We start from the raw sequence: 18209 nt of genomic DNA on the forward strand, positions 1-18209 counted from the left end.
TCTGGGTTCAAATTGAGCAATTTCTGTTCAAATGAAAATGCTCATAAATAATTTTAATATAGAGACATTAAGGAAATCATGCCTGTCAGTTTAAAGCTTAGGTGTCGAACTCCAGTCCTCGGGGGCCGGCATCCTGCATGTTTTTTGGTTTGCTTTTCCTAACACACCTGATTCAAATGATTAGCTTATTAGCAAGCTCTGAAGGAGCTTGAAAATGATCCTTATCATTTGAATCAGCTGTGCTGAAAGAGAGGGTTTGAAAACATGCTGGATAACGGCTTTTGAGCACTGGCGTTCGACACCTTATTTAGCCATTTTCAGAAGTAAAAAAATTCATCTTTTGTCTATAAATTTAAAAACAAATGTTGCTACTTGGTGTCAACTGACTGGCATTACACGTACTCAGGGCCAGGGTAACAACCAATCACAGCTCAGTTTGCATTCTTCATATAGCAGAAAAAAGATGAGCTCTCTTTGGTCATTACCAGAGCCTTGAGCACATGTGATTTCATTTTTAGTTAACATGATTTTTTTGTTTTTATTTAAATTCATTTTTTAAAGGTTTTAATTGTACATGAGGATATCATAAAAAATGTATACTTTTTACTGCTGAAAATGACTTAAAAATGCAGGCATTCCTTTAAGATTGAACAATAAGATCTCCTCTCATCGAAGAAAGCACCCATCATAGAGAATGCCCTTCTTCCCACTGCCCGCTTTCCCCCTGGACCTCCAGCCCCATCACCATTGAGGGCTCCCATTTCCCCTGAGGTAAAGATGAAGGGGTCAGCCCGGGTTCTCCTGTAATATGTGCCTGTAATCCATACCAGTGGGCCTGGCATTAGAAGCAGATGACTCTGGAAGATCTTGCTTGTACCTCTCTCACGTCCCTTTTAACCAAAGCAAAAAACAAAAACAAACAACCAAAAAAGGTTTAGGTTTGAGCTGAGGCAGCGTCTGGGAATCCAACAGTTTTTATGTTCACACAATGAGACAAGAGCTGTGTTCAGGGACCAGGCCGGGTGTTGAAACTGAGGCAAGGCAAGTAACAGGTGTGTCAGTGAGAGAGTATTCCTCATGTCGTTTATGATAGTGCCTACTCAAAGCACATAACCACAGGCATATGCCAGGTGCTTGTTCTCTGACTGTCAAGTTTGTGCCCGTAATGTTGAATATTAGTATTTGAGTTATTTCTTTTTATTCCGTTTTAAATACATATGTGTAACTCAAGTGTCTTTAATTTGTTGTACCATTTTAAACATACAAAAACAATTTTTAATTAGAAGTCATTGGCTTCCTGATAACACCTGATCTGTCCACTCCAGTGTTTCCCAACATTTATTGTGAAGGCTCATATCACTGACATCAGGCTGACACCTCCTCGGTCAGAAGTTGGTAAATTTTAAATGAAAAAAACAAAACAATACTACTATTGCTTAGTCTGTCCTTGAGGGAGTTATTTGTATAAATTATTGACCAGTCTTGAGTGTTTATGTGGCTTGCTCTTTCGACGGTACGGTGGTAATGGTTGAACAAATATGACATTTAGGGGTTACCTTAAAAGTCATGACATGGAGGTTTGCGGATACGGCTCGACGCCAGCAAGATTTACCTTTAGAATAATGCTCACTGCGCATCACCAGTTAGAAAAAGTCTCAAAATATAGATACAAAAGCTAACTGCCGTCCTTTACAATAGCATTTACATTTTCTATCTGCCATTATCGTTCATGCCTCCGGTATGAATCGATCCTGTTGCTGTCTGTCATAAATACTTAATTTCCTAGACCAGTTAAATAAAATTGAATATTTTTTCAGTTGGGCTGGCTAGCTGGTGCCCATCCCAGCAGTCTTCTGGCAGTAGGCAAGGACTGCTATCAGATGTGCATTGAGCTGAGCGGTGTGTATATATATATATATATATATATATATATATATATATATATATATATATATATATATATATATATATATATATATAAATTTCCTATCAGTTATATTTTGTAGCTTCTCAGCAATACTGCAGGTCAATAATGACATCGTTATCTGTTCTTGTTTATTTTGTGGGGGAGTGATGAGAGGAGCAGAGTAGGGAGATCATCTTTTTTTCTGAAAGAAGCAGATGGAAACAAAAACTGTGACCCAATTGGGATTTAAATGTACATCATTGCGTATGTTCTTTATGAACTCTTGAAAGCTCCTCCACTTTCTATAAGACCCTATGTCCAAACTAGGAGTGGCTAAGTGATTCTGGTAACTGAGGTGAGTCTTTAGTTCAGGAGTGAGCTCACAGGAGGCAGCCAGTTCATCACATGAAGTTTAAGCAACAAACACACATTGACTGCTGGGACATTTCACAGAGTGTTCAAAGGTTCATATGAGATCGTTAAACTGTCTTTGATAGCTCCAGATGAAACAGTAACAGGATGCTGGTTGGTAGTGCATTGTGTGCTTCCCTTTTCTGGTTACTGAGCTCAGTTAAAACTGGTTTTCTTTTACTTTGTTCTCCACGCCAAGCCAAATCATTTCTCTTTCATCTTTTGAGCCTCGTCAAATTAAAAATGTCTCTGGACTATTTTACATTACGTATTTGTTTTCCCCTCTACCAAATGTTGTTGTAGATTGATGAGGTAAACTGTGAGATAATGGCCGAGAAGAATTGCAGGCACAACATATTTGCATTTTTCTCCACTTTCAGTTGTTTCAAAAGTAATATTGTATTCAAGTCCATTAGAGATATTACATCCACAGACCTGTTATGAATTTGTTTTCCATACGTTCATTTGCTGAGGTTTTTATACCCTTCTGTCACAGATGTTTGTATGTCATACTTTGAGTGTGCTTGTTTATGTTCATGTACACACTCAAAGAGCCTTTCGCAAATGAGTTATGGATTTTCCACAACGTTGACTTATGCAAAAAAAAAAAAAAGCGGTATTCAAGCTTGCTATTTACAACGGCAGCTCTAAGGGTCCTTCCAGTTTCAGTTTTGTTTGCTTCAGTGCCTCATGAATACATACATGGTTGTGGGGCAGTTGAAACTAACATTGCTTGATATTTTCCATTTGCGTCAGCCACTTCATTAGAGAACTACACAGTCTAAGGAAATCATCATTATCAGTTGTTGTTGACAGAAATGTATTGATTTAACAATATGTTTATTATTGTAGACATTTTCGTAGCGGTGTAGGCCTGTACTGCGTCATACTGAGATGCTCACCGAGAAGCAAATGTGTGTGTTTTAAATATATATATATATATATATATATATATATATATATATATATATTTAAAGCAAATAAGTTATAAGTTAAGGTATCATTGTAGGAATAAAGTACGTATAACGAATTGGCAAAAGAGGTGGGAAACTAGAATCAGGGAATGGATTTTGAGCTTGATTCCACCACTTGGGTTCCACACATGATTTCAGCCAATTTGCAAACTGCAAACCATAAGGCTGCCATGAGTAATTAAGATGGTCCTTGGTGAAATTGACATTTAAAAAGCTGGCTACCTTTACGATACATGTCAAATCAAGCACTTTGTTATCCTACCACCAGGGAGCAAATGCAAGGTTAAGACTTCTTTAACTATTTCAATGCCAGGGACATATTTTCACGTGTTTTTTAAGAGTCCAGTCATTAAATCCCAGATACTTCAATCTTAAATTATTACTTAAGTATATTAAAGGACATTAATTTCCAGATACTTTAGTATTAAATTCAAACTTAACTACCTGTGATTGAATGCCTGGACTCTTAAAAGAAAATACGTCCCTGGCATTGAATGGGCTAAGCTTAAGAAATAGCAAGTGAGCAAATTCGGCAGCAGCAGTGAGGAGGGCGGCAGCAAGGCTTGGTTTATAATTTGACACGGCCCTCGAGATCTTAACGTCTCCACGCGTCAAATGGCATCATTTTGTCAGCCGCGCGGCGTCCACGCTGCCATATCTTACGCAGCATGTGCCTTCCAGAATGTTTTTACAGCGTGGAAAACATGGCGGACAAACTATTGCTCATGGAAGTTCGCCAATACCTGATTCGGCTGAAAAAGACTACCGTCACCGATATACTGTAAACAACTCCTGGCAAGCACGCACACGGGAGAAAGATAAAGAGTCTGTTAATCTTGGAAGAAGCTCAAGTTTGCTCCCGCCGCTTTCAATTCCACCTTAAAAGCCTTTAGACTGCAATATTTCCCACATGTTTGCATGACAAAAGTCTGCTTTTTAATCACCCTAATATATTATTTACCAGTGTGAAATAGCATTGTGTTTCTCACCTGATTCCTAATATATACCCCGTTCGCTGTCAATTGAGGCCCATTTTGAAAAATCGACTGGTCAAAAATTTTAATAAACTTGGTTTGAAATGACTGAAATTGCCATTTTGACAGCTAATTGATTAAAATTTGCTTAGAAATGTGCTTGGTTCTAAGTAGACTTCATTTTTTTCATTGGTTTGCACTCAGCAAATAAGTCAGCTGTTTTGCACTGTGCGCCAAGTTTTTGCATTCTCCTGAGTGAATTTGCATTAATTATTATTTACTTTATTTTCGTTTTTAAGTATCAAGCCTTGAAGCCTTGTTTAAATATACTGCTTGTTTAAATAAGGGCAATAAATAGAGATGTTCGACCAAACATGATGAATAACCGTGATTAATTATTGTAATTTCTTCAAGACGCAACACCTGAAGATGAGCAAAGATATCATATATCATATAAAACAATACAAGTTTTTTAGGTCATAGCACATATGCATGCAGCCCCGTAATACAAAATAAACAAACCCTGCCATCCTTGCCTGAGGTATAGGATGACCTAAGATGTGAACAAAAGGCCGAATCTAAATTATATTATTAAAAATATGTATGTGTGAACGCGATCTCAAGCTGGCCTTATTTTTCATATATTTTACAGTACTCTGTGCTGGCAATGGCAAATGGAGCTGATGCTACCCTAGGATTTTTGACAACCCCAAGGCTTATGTTGTAGCCTTAATAACTACTGAAATATGTATGTCTCCATCATAGGCTGAGGCGGTGCATGGTAAGAGGAATCTCTGCCCTACCTGTCTATCTGCCTGCCTATCTGTCTGCCGCCAGCAACGCACGCAGACAGAGCAGGCTTTCCAGCACATTGCCTCTGCCACATGTGAAGAAGCATCGAGGGGCATCTTAATGCAGGAGGCTGCATGTTAGTCACTGCTCCGCGAAGCGTCTGCTGATGTGTACATGTGCCAAAGCTAGTTAAGCGTCAGGATGGGGCTGCTACGGATGAAGTAGGAAAGACGCAGGAAGGCAGTGATGCTGTTCAAGGTGGAAGCACTGTTTATGAGAGGAATCTGAGGATAGTGAGGTAGGAGGAGACAGCTGAGCGCAGGATGGAAGCGCAGGTCTGTGGGAGGTCACTGTTTTAAAATCCATTCCTGCACTTGGAAAGGGACTCGCAAATGGCATATTACCGCTTACGCAAATGAGCTTTTTTTTTTTTTGGTTCAGCATGATATGATGGTTACAACAGCTTACTTTTGTTAACCTAAGTGAATTTGATTTTCTGGAATTTTATTAAACTGAAAATATCTTGCTCATGACCGACCCCGAGCAATTACCAGCTTGTTTTCTTTACTATAAAATAGGGATATTGGAATCCTGATCACGTAATCCTAAATCCGGCCTGATCACATCATTTTTAGCTGATCAAAATTGGGGGTGGGGGTGGTGTTTTTATTTATTTTTTAAGCGCTACAAAGCAACAAAATAATCCAGAGGTATACAGACATTGCCAAAGGAAAAAAAAGTGTGCTTTTGTGCTTCCACCAAAAACAGCGGAAAAAAAACACAACTAGAGAAGGAACATTCTGCTAGCAAGAAGCTAACATAAAACTAGCGTCAAATGATAACCGTAATGTCTGTAATATGGAAAACTTTTAATGTGAAAACCGGACTCAGGTGCAAAAAAATGTGATAGAGATATCCCTGTTATAAAATGTTTCTTTTTTTTCCTGGTCACATCACAAGGTGGGAGCCACTTTTTGGTGTGTAGAAGGCTCAATCATTTGTGACTCAATACAGTCTGTAATTGAATTTTGACTCTCTGTTTAATATAAAATACAAATTGTAACAAAAGAAAAACCTGTCTATCTCCTGACCCCAGATTGCAACTGCTCGCTGGCATGCAAGCTCAAGACATTAGGCTTCCCTGTATTCACCACTGTTTTTTTTTCTTTTTTTTATTACAGTCATAACACCTTAGTATTCATGACAGAATCTTAATAACCTCTTTCATTCATAATGTGCCTCTGGGCAGCTATTGCATGTGTCTCCACAGAGCAACCAGCAAGCACAAGACATGTAGCAGCTAGGCTAATTAACTTCGTAAACCATAGGAAACAAAACATGTATACAGTGGGCCCCCGGGTTACGAACTTAATCCGTTCAGCGGCTACGCTCGTATCTCGAATTGCTCGTATAGCGGGCAATCCAGACCCATGTTAATTCGTGAATGCGTGCAACGCGCGCAGAAGCCTTAGGTAAAATCATCACGCTGTATACATATATATTAATATTAAGTGACATAATCTACTGTACAGCTGCATTAAATAACAAATACAAAGGAATAATGACTTTTACCTTTGGAAAGACGTGACTTGTGCTGAGATAAGCATAAATGAGCAGAGATGAATGCTCGAAGTCAATACGGTAAATCAGATATGCTATTGGTCTTACAGTGTCAAAGTAACTTTTTCAGTCAGGGTTTTCTCTACTTCCTTCCATCCCAACCAGCTGTGCCATCAAGCTAGATAAAGGCGTTCGGCCAATAGCATATCGGCACTTCTGTGATTGACGTGTGACGCCGGCCAATAGCATCTCCGTGAGTGAGACCGGGTGACCTTAATCGACCAATAGCATATTGGCGTCTCCTTGACTGACTGATAATTATTCGCACTTTTTTTTTAAACGGTTGGAATGTATTGACATCTTATTGATTAAAACACATTTAAACCTGTGACGATTTTTTGTCCTGCAATCGGCACACTTAATTTCATGTCAGCTGTTTTTCCCGACGTGAATTGAGTTGGGTGGAGGCGGAGGGGAGGTTGTGTGTGTTGTATGTACTTGGCACCACACTTATGGCTTGTCCGAGCGTCAGTTCACCGTTGGTTACAACTCACAGAATTGCAAGAATGGCGCCATCCCAAAGCATGTCGGGAGGTCGCCGACTAACATGACATGCGGTTTTGTCAAGTAACCATTATATGGCACTGCAATACCAGCCGTAACAGGGTGCAGAGATTAACTTCTTGAGTTAATACGGCAACGCATATAGGCTATTGGTCTTACAGTGTTACAGTAACTCTTTCAGTCATGGTGCAAATCACGGAGATACTAAAACATCATCCTCTTATTTCTTCCTTTACCGCTGCTAGTAATTTTAGAAGCTATGTCTAACAGATAAAGTTTGCAAAGTCTTCAAAACATTCCGTTTTTCACTCATTTTGTCTACTTCCTTCCATCCTGTCCCATCAAGCTAGATAAAGGCGTTCGGCCAATAGCATATCGGCATTTCTGTGATTGACGTGTGACGCCGGCCAATAGCATCTCCGTGAGTGAGACCGGGTGACCTTAATCGACCAATAGCATATTGGCGTCTCCTTGACTGACTGATAATTATTCGCACTTTTTTTTAAACGGTTGGAATGTATTGACAATTAATTAAAAGAAAACACACATTTAAACCAATGACAATTCTTTGTCCTGCAATCGGCACATTTAATTTCATGTCAGCTGTTTTTCCCTTTAGCTGTACAAACACTACACTTAAATGGTAATATATTTAGACACCGTGAGTGAGACAGTCAGTGTGAGATTGTAAGACCAATAGCGTTCACGTTACCGCCATAAGTATCTGTTAATGATTGTAGATGACGCAACTGCTGAATAAGATGACGCAGTTAGGCGAGAACATTTCTACATACTCAATGGCTGGTTTGTCAGAATGCTCGCAAGACGAGAGATTTGCTCGTAAGCGGAGGACAAAAATCTCCCTGATCCACGCTCGTAAGGCGAATTGTTCGCAAATCAGGGTGCTCGTAAGCCGGGGGCTGACTGTATTTTTGCTGTTATTGTCATTAAAGCCAAACAATGAAACATTTCTTCCATTGGAAAGCAAATGGGACTTTTTGCCACCAGAATGCAACCAAATACATGGACATCAATGCGCTGTACCTACTTTGTACACTAAATTGTGTACCGTAGATCTACGTGTGTCTGCAGTGTATCAGAGCGCTGTGAGTTTCGCCACATTGTTCCATTTGCGCAACACATCTTTGTTCTCCCTCCCAGTTCAATTTCCATACATTCCCCAGGTCATTAGGCTGAAGGAAATTAAGCCGCCTTGATAAAACTTAGCGAGCCACCCACGGGAGGCTGCAGTCCCTCTACTCTGCTATTGATTGGCTCACCTCAGCATTCATGGTGCGGGCACACCAGTGTGACCTCGTTCAGCCTTTCAGGTCTCGAAACAGGCTTGATACCGTTCTCTGTGTGGAAAGATGACATTAAAATGTCCAGCCCCAAAAAGCACATCACATTTGTGTTTAGTTTATTTGAAGACTGATTGCTTGGGTGAAATTAGTTCCAGCAGACGTTGCACATTTGACGCAATTTGTCTTTGTTCTCCGGAATCAAGCGTAGGCGGGTTGGCTGTCATCAATTGCTCACTGGCACCAGCGCCCTCGAGTCTAAATAAATCATAAGGCGTCCTGCTGACCCTCTCTGTAGCATACCAGGATACCCTCCATCCATCTGAAGGGAGCCTCCAGAAAGGGGGTACCCCCATCCCCCTGTGCCTCTTGTTGCTTCTCTTTTTTCCCACCTTCTCTTGCCCACCTTCACCGCCTCCATCCCCTTGCATGAATATTTAAAAGTCAGAATGGAAATTATGCAGGAAAGAAGAGAGAGAAGGCTTGCTTGACTCAATAAGGAATTTTATGCCAATGAATTTAAGGTGGGTGAGTGGAAAAAAAGAATTGACGATAACAAAATGTAAATTTAGTCATTTACCATAACCTTTTTTTAAAAAATTGTATTATTTGTTTTTTCCTAGTCTATCGGGATCTACTAAATCTTCTTGCACAAACAGCAAAACTATGTTGTTGTGACTCTCTGCATTTTTTTTTTTTTTTTTAATGTTGGATGCCCTTCCTGACATAATCTCACGCTTAAGCCTTGTCTGGAGTTACAGTGGCTAGGTATTGGCCGCTGGCCCAGAATCGACCCATGCGGTTTCGACAAAAATTGGCGCCACATTACCAGAGCTTTACAGCAAAACAACATACACACAAAAAAGATAATAATTTTGATATTTTGAAATTTTAGCTAATATACATCAAGCGGTGTTGATAACCTCTTCCCATTTTTTGTGTTATCTGTTTATGTTCTGGTTGGTGTTTGTTGTGTTTGGTTGGTGTCAGGGTTTTCTGTCCTTTTCCGCTTGGGGTTTTTGTTGGGTTGGATTCCGGTTTTGTTCATGTTGTCTTGCCCTTTGTATTAGTGTTTTCTTTTGGTGATTTGTCCACCTATACTTGTCAACCCACTCCCTTGTTTTAACCAATCATCTTCCTGCTTCAATTGTCTCTTGTCCAGGATTTCCTTGTTCCCTCATCTGTTTGAGTGTGTTTAGTTTCCTTTTTAGTTTCACTTCTTACCTCATCACAATAACTTGCTTTCTTGCCAAAGGTTCCTTTTTATGTCCCACCTCTCTAGTGCTTTTAAATACTGTATTTTCATTTGAAACAAGCTGGTGTACAGTCCATAGTGCAAATTGAGGGTGGGTGTTGTCAAACTCTTAAAATATTATGCCTTCCATTTTCAGTGGTAGAATTGATTGAGCCTCTGCTCTTATACGGCGTGGCCTATTAACGGCAACACTCATCAAGCCAGAAAATATGCCTGACAACTACGGCACCCAGCTTTGAAGCATGAAGGCACAATGGGTTGAAAGAGTTTTTGTTTGTAGTTGAGAGGCTAAAAAACAAAGGAGTGAAATCCAACTACTGTCATAGAGATATACAGTACATAAAGAAACTTTTATTTATGTGCGTATGTATGTATGTATGCATGGATGAATGCACGGATTACCTTGTGAACTGCAATAGCATTGTCTCATGCCAGAGCAGCTTTTCATATAAATTGCTTTTCTAGAATTAGGCAGACTATCAAGATAGTGTTGGACAAGAACCATTCATAAAACAGCTGCAACGGAAGCAAACCCTATCTTGTATTGGCTTGATAAATAATTTAAACAGTCTAATAGCTCGTAGTGACAGAGAATGTATCACTGAAGTGTATGCGATTGAGTCCGTTTCAGCTTGAGACATAATTTATTTGGAAAAATAATTACTCCTGTGTTGAATTCTGGTTAAATATTAAAAAGGGAAGTATTCCAAAGAGGGCTATGGTGTTTTCTGGTGAGCAAATGTGTTCCTTTTGAACAAAAAAAAACCCACTGCAGAAAAGCAGCAGTCAAGCAGCAGACAGAGGAAATTCCTCTTTTATTGCGAAAATCAGCATTGTCACATTTCTTCACATATATTGAGACAGAAAAATGCAAAGTAATAAAATGTTTCTGTGTGCCAGGCTGTTGAATTTATCACTAATCCCCGTGTTTTATTATGTGTGTCACATCATCTGTTGAGTTCATCTTATAAGAGCAAACTGAGAGGCACCAGTGAGCATTAATGCATATGCAGAAGACCCACCAAAACAAAAAGCAGACATTCCTTAAAGCATAAAAGCTTTATAGTACACAACTTTAGTATTCCTGTCCACAGACCATAATTGTCCTTGTATTGGAAATGCACTCCCATATATGCAGAAGCTCCAGCATATTGCTCGAAAACATTTATTACGGTGACAGGTCAGCTTCGGTCTTTAAACATGGAGAACATCTGATCCCACTGTGCCAAAGTGTCATTAACATTCGGCTTAGATCGTCCTTTAAAACACCAACATTCCATGTACCATCTTTCATTAAAGTCTTAATGTCATCAAATACAAGGCTGCCTTCTAAACAAAGACAGTGTTGTCCTTTATCGCTCACCTGATTAGAATATTTGGCACATGTAATTCACGTGAGGATTTACAGCAAACTTGGTTGGAGTACACATTATTGTGTGTATACATTCTAGAAACATTTCATACTACACAAGTGCACACTCAGATTTTACTTGCGTGAACCTAAGTTTCCTTGAAGTTCTTTGAATGCTACAAAAGAAAGAGTCCCTGAATGTTTCATGCTCAGTTCATATGACACACATCCATCAAGTAGGCATCCAGCAAATGTCTCTGATGAGATATAGAATTTAACTAATATTTGTATTCATCACCCATGGCCTTGTAAGTGTTTTACAAACTATACCTTGTGTTTTTTGGCATTGAGTTTGCACCCAATTAAAGGAATTCAACACTTTATTTACGTCGTGAAAGATTTCAGATAAAACTGTGACTAAGCGTTGCTACGGCAACCAGCCTTTCACAGTCCTTAAAGTTGCAACACCTGAACTGAAGTGTAGCTGTTGAGATGTGGCCGCCAGCCGCCACTGACAATTGCGTACTTGGACCGCACTCTGATCTCTCTGAGGTTATTGTTTGCCCAGGTGGGCCTCAGCCCCCACCTCTCCTCAGAATCCTGTTCCCTCAACTCCCTTGCTCTTTTTTTCACACCCGATCACATACTGCTCCTCCCTGGCTTCCTCTGTCTTTTGTTCCACGGTAGCCCGTGGTTCAACTGAAGCTCTCAGTTACACAAGATACCCAAATTGGTATTCATCTGCAGTTAGAAGCTTGTGTACATTGTGGGTTTCTCTAATCCTGGCAGGTAAAATCATGTAAAATATCATTCTCTTTGAGTCTTGGCTCCTGACACAGAAATGTTCATGTCTTTTTACATCCAGAATGTACCTCAAATTTTTATTCCTATCATAGCCTGATCTTGTTGTTGTAAAATGTAAAAATGTACTACTACTACTAACTTTGTTCAACATTTATGCCAAGCTATTGATAGAACACCCATCCATACGTAGGCCTGGGGAGCATAAAAAGTCCCATAGTAACCCTGCTGTCGCCACGATGACAATGAAGCTTGAGATAAAGTTTCCCGCATTGAGATGTGATTTGCAAGTATGCTCATTCTTTCTATGTCAGTGTTTATAAGGAAAACAGGGGGAGCGATGGTCCGCTGAGTATACCACTGTCCCTGGCCTCGTGAGCTGCACTGCTGCGGGAACTAAAGAGAACAACAGCAGGGAACTTTTATTAGTGACCCCCGACTTACTTCTGTCCTCTTTTTTTTTTGCCACTCTGCGTATTTGTTTTTTCCATCCCATCCTTTCTTTTTCGAAGCTGTCCCTTGCTCCATGGCTCCATTTCTGTCTCCATACTGTGACCTCCAAACCTCTTGAGAATTTCAATGGGGATGAACACTTTAGGTCTCGAGTTCTATTCTATGCGTTGACACAGCTGCATTTTTTTATATAAGTTAAAAAAATCTTTATAGTAATACATTCTTTGTGCCCCCAGTAGTCTAAATACAAAATTTTTATTAATTGTGTTGGTTAAACATTTTTAAGCAACAAATCCACTTGTTTTTATCAGAGGTGGGCAGTGTGACGGGAACGCGATATAAACAGTCAACTGGAAGCTCTGTGCAGCGCCACTAAGCACTACCTGCTTTGATTCAATTCATTAATGTCTTTCACATCAAGTCTTGCCAGCATTACTGGGAATTTCATTGTTTGTGTTGCATTTCTGAGTCATCGTTTATTGAACTGAAATGCACACGGTGCACAATCTTGCTCAGCGGGATTATTGAACAGACCTAAAGTAAAAGGTAATGTTAAAGGTAATGGTTAACATCTTAACCAGGAAATACAAGATCGAACGTTTTTAATGTCCTATTAAAATGCATTATTTAGCAAGTTCATGCTTAGCGAAACCTTGATTTTTACTTGTAGTGCATGTGACATGACCAAATTTAACCAAATGTGACTATTTTAAAACTCAAGTTCTTGATGTTTGAATACTGCCACGCACTTAAATGCAACTCACCTTTCCAACCTTCAAAGTTCCCAAAATGTCAAAGGCCATCAATAAGTTCCAATTACATTGATGAATGTTCAGCAAAATGATTCCAGTTAAATAATTTGTCCACACCAAGGCTTACATTTATAAACCCACATTCTTTGCTGCTGAAAACTTAAAAAAAAAATCCATCAGATATATGTTCATTCACGTTTTCAATTGTAGCTTGGTAGCATGCAAGTATTAGCAGACTTGTGTACTATAGTAACCCTTGTATACTATAGTAACCCTGATGAGACCTGTCGTCGTCTACGCAATTTTTTATTTTATATTTTTAATGGACATCACTTTTGCTCCATTTGTGCCATCAATGTCAGTCCAACGAATTCTTAAAGCAGAACTTCGGTGCTGCGCACACTGAGGCAAACAACCATTCACGCTCACAGACAAACGTAAGGGCAATTTGTAGTGTCCAATATAGCTACCATGCATGGTTTGTGAAACATGGGAGGAAACCGGAGTACCCGGTTGGCACGGGGAGAACCTGCAAACTCCACACAGGAGTTATCTCTGGAGTGTTTAACAAACAGGTAGTGTTTCATCTTAATTAGTATCCAACGAGTATCACATTTATTGCAAAGTTGAGAACCTCGGCCTCTGAAGCTACGTTCAATTCCTTGTAAGCATCTTTTCTCGCACTAAATAATTGAGAAACCTTTGAATCCACTGAATCTTGTTAGGTTTTTTTCTTGTTTGGCTAAGGCCTGTGTTGTACTTGGTTTCATTCTAGTTGTATTTATGAATAACACGAACATTATTGAATGAGAAATAACTCTTCCTGCACACTTACCATATGTTTAAATTCCTCTGGCATCGTGAAATTAAAATTGTCTCCAAGAAGAATGTCTATAAGCACCATGGACTCAAATCAGTCATTTTGTTGCTTTTGGGCAAATCTAATCCAGCTAATGTCTTACTCAGTTAAGTTTTAGACATATGGACCAGACCTTTGATTCATGTACTCAGCAAATTAGCATTCTCATTTCATCCACATAAGGCACTTGTAAAAATTTTAGCCCCATGAAACGGTTTAAATTGTTGACATGAGTTGTGTTGACTGAAAACTACACGAAGAAAGGACACCGCTACTGTTAAACTGGGATATGACAAGTGCTATTTGCATTACAGGGTTCCCGTGGAATACAATAAAATACAGAGAGAGCTGTGAGCAAAGTGAGCGCTTGCAGGGTGGCCCTGCACTAATTGCAACCGAGGTGCATTTACTGATTATAGTTAAGTGGCCCCTAATGGTCCCCTGCTTTGTGTTACATTGGCCATTTCCCCCCCATGGTGAATGTGGTCAATAGTGGACCCTGTTGAGATGCTTTTTCGTTGAGGAAAGAAAGCTGTCTAGTCATGCTTGTCTCCTCACTTCATCTACACAAGCCCGCACAATGGAGACAATTCACTGATGAGGACAGCAGGATGCCAGTTGAAATACATGTTATAATCTGCAACAATCTTTATCCCTCAGAACTTTAACTTAAATATTGAATTTTGTGAGTTATTGCAGGTGACGTTTATTCATGCTTTTAGCACAAAATAAACAAGTGTCTAAAATGTGGTTATGTAAAAGTGGGAAATTAGCAGTGAAGATCCTGCATAGGATTAATGTGTGCTGGTACATTGTCAAAGTATTTGCTTTCTTCATTTTCAGCCATAACAGGAGGGCCAGGCAGGGGTGATCTAACAAACCAACAGATCACAATAGCGTTGATATCATTTCTAGGTTCCAGCATGTCTGTGGGACAGTTTTAGCTTACTGCTGAAGAGATACAGCGCTCACCCACTGGAAAATTGTCATACGATCTTGGTAACAGATTTACATAACTCCACCAAAATCATTTCTGTCCCACATTAGAGCTCCTTTTAGGAGACTATAAAATGATGAGAACACATCCTTTTTTTAATTTAAACTGTGGTAAACTGCTCCAGTGAACTGAAATCGCTACGAGAATCAGTTGGGAAAAAAATAAATCACCTTTTTGTTAGTTTTTCTGTCCGTTTTTGTTTTACTGGCTGCGCTGCTTCTTGGGCTACCGTCAATGTCTATCATGTTGTATACAAGTCAGATAATGGAATATCATTAATTCCCTGTGAATTCTGTTCTCATAGATACTGTGATGTCTCCCTTTAGCTGTTCAGTATGCCCTTTTGTCATAATCTCTCTCATACGTTGCTTAATCCAGCTGCTATTAATGACATTAACTCACATCACTGCACTCCCTCAATCATTACAGTGCTGCTTTCACAAAAGTGAGCAATTCCTTTTGGACCTGTGCCATGTTACAGTGTTATTTACATGGCTTGTGTGCTTGTAAAAAGAAGGACATTAAACAGGTATAAGACCTTGTATTACATAAATATGGATGTTTAAATCGATAAAGCAGATTTTATTTTCTGTGGTTGCTAATTTAAAAGAGCTATGTCTAGAAACAATTAAGTAACAGCAATCTGTGCTTAATCCTTTACTAGCGGCTGCTTTCGGATGATAGTCTAAACAGGCAAAACGGCCAAAAGCATCTGTAAACAGCCATTGCTTAAATTCTAACATACCCTTAATTTTCTCTAAAATTCTTAAAATTATTGTCTGTTTACGTCTTAACAAAAGAAAAAAAGGGTGTCTAATAAAGGCCGTGTTTGCCTGTTTTGATCATCGGCCGAAAGCGGCCGCTGTGCCCAGTAAAGGGTTAGGCTCAAACTAAAGCTTACGCTTACATTAGCCTTACACTGAGCATTTCTGTCATTTTGTGGACCTTTTGCTGTTACTTAATTCATTGACTGTCACATGAATGGGATCACTCAATCAGAATAGAATACAATGGAACCCAGCTATTTATGAGTAACAAAAATTTGTGAATAACCGATGCCTACTGAAACACATTTGAAAATGAGGGTACCACCGAAAAAAAATCTTCAAAAAAACGCCGATAAACATCGAGTGTGCTCTTTTCATAAAAAAAAAAATATATATATATATATATATATATATATATATATATATATATATATATATATATATATATATATATATATATATATATATATGATTATCTGCTAGGCCGATGCTGTGAGTGCAGAATAAGCAAGGCCTTGTTCAAAATGCTTGATGAATAAATGAATGAATTTATTTTGCGTGCGGTAGTATGTGGGGGTCTGTAGTCCAAGAAGCATACAATGATCATTTTACCTAACAAATTTCAAGTATTTTTGTGGTACCTTGTGGTTACATGTGGCGCGTGTTTTCTCAAATGTTGCTCAAAACAATTAGATCATGCACAGCAGTAGTCAATGATCATATTCTTCATACTGACATTCAATAATTATATATATATACCCAAAATGTATTTATGATTTCCTACCTAGTTCTCATGAGATTGTGCTAACATCCGTGGCTATTTGCGCAGCTGTATTCACATCTGTGTGGACAAACACAAACATTCAACTGTGCTGGGTGATTAGATTTTCAGGACATGGCCAGTGACTCGTATGCGTTCACACAGCCATGCAGTGTGCTACAAGGCGGACCTATCTGACCTACAAACAACCAGACATATTCACAAAGGCTCACATAGCCCGGCAGGAAGACGAACAAAATGGAAAGAAATTACGACAGATAGAGACAGGGTCTGACTGGGGGGTGGGACGGGCCCTTTGAATGAACATTTAGGTTAGACCGACTGGGTGAATGTGTCCAACTCCACGCCTGCCCATGGACGTAGATCAAGCATAGAGCCCAGCAGTCATCCAGCATGCGTCGCATCGCTCAAGGGCTGTTGTCAGCCCCGCTGACTAGCTCAGGGTCTCTGCCTTGCCCCCCCCCAGGGAAGAGCAGACACAAGGACGTCTCATCAGGCTTGGACCATCGCGCCGCAGCCTTGTTTGTTTCGCACGCATCATGCTCGACTGCATCGACCACATTAATGAACTACATGCAAACTTGACCCTTTGGTAGTGCACATTTGTGAGGTTTCCATTGTTCACATTTCATATGTTTGGTTTGTGTTTCTTTTGCCCTCTGCGATATGTCTGCTGAAAATGAGGGAGAAAGGGCAGAGGAGAGCGGTAGGGTCAATATGCTAATAGTGGGTGTACATTTTGATGTCTCGCTACCAGCATGCTGCGTGGCTAGCAGTTTCCACCTTTTTCCCTCCTGACCACCCCCCCCCCCCCCGCGTGTGTCTCCATCTCTGTCCTCCCCCAGCCCCTACTATCGTCTGTCATCCTTCTCCATGTCCTTCACTGCCCCCATCCCTTTTTGTCCACCTACACACACAATTTCCCACAAGAATATGAAAAACATTTGTTTTCCACTGTGTGAGAGTGGGTCACATGGTGTGCAAAGTGCTGATCTGCTTTCTTTCTGGGTAATTACAACATCCCTTGGTTGCAAAGGGGGGGAAAAACTCTGAACTAATGTTTAATTTGCTTCTGTGCTCAAAGGAAGTGCTCCTTGCTCATTGTTGCAGCAATTAGCTGGTGCCAATGCCGAGGCATTTCCTGTGATTGTTCCATTTGCATACAGTAATGAGCAAATCAGCGAGTATCGAGACTTTTCTCTTATTTTGACAGCCACACCCTCTATCCACCATTGCTAGACGATATTCGCTAGTGAAGTGGCAAATGAACCTTTAGCCTCTGTCTCATACTTCTGTGTCTTGTGGCTCATGGCTCATTTTCTCAGTTCAGACGACAGGCTCCAGTTCACAAGACATGAAGTGTAACACGTCATAGCAAGACCCAGCCTCTGCCAAAGCAGAATTGTGAATGTGGCGCATCATGTGTGTAGTTAATGGCATTCTCAGTCAAAGAATCTACTCCAGTAGACGATTGTGGGTATGTTGTGTTTTTGTTTTGTTTTTTTGTGAAGGGAAATCTTAAACTTCCTCAGCTTTGTGACAGCGTTTGGTTTTTCTTGCACTCACATGACAAGAGAATAGATTCACCTTGACTGTTTGACCGCAGCGGCTCCACATTAAGATGCAAAACTCACAACCCCCCTCTGTTGAGATTAAGATATTAAATATCTCGAAGACTAGTGCATAAATTTGTGTGACAAAATATATCAAA

At 39.8% G+C, this 18209-nt stretch overlaps 1 protein-coding gene across 3 annotated transcripts in view; it reads left to right on the forward strand.

Annotated features, from left to right (window-relative positions):
- Positions 1 to 18209, forward strand: part of hipk2 (homeodomain interacting protein kinase 2) — an 81600-nt gene that overhangs the window by 23029 nt on the left and 40362 nt on the right. The window lies entirely within an intron of this gene.

The sequence above is a fragment of the Hippichthys cyanospilos genome, chromosome 6 (assembly GCF_059441005.1).
Source record: "Hippichthys cyanospilos isolate Australia breed blue-spotted pipefish chromosome 6, RoL_Hcya_1.0, whole genome shotgun sequence".
Classification (NCBI taxonomy): Eukaryota; Metazoa; Chordata; class Actinopteri; order Syngnathiformes; family Syngnathidae; genus Hippichthys; species Hippichthys cyanospilos.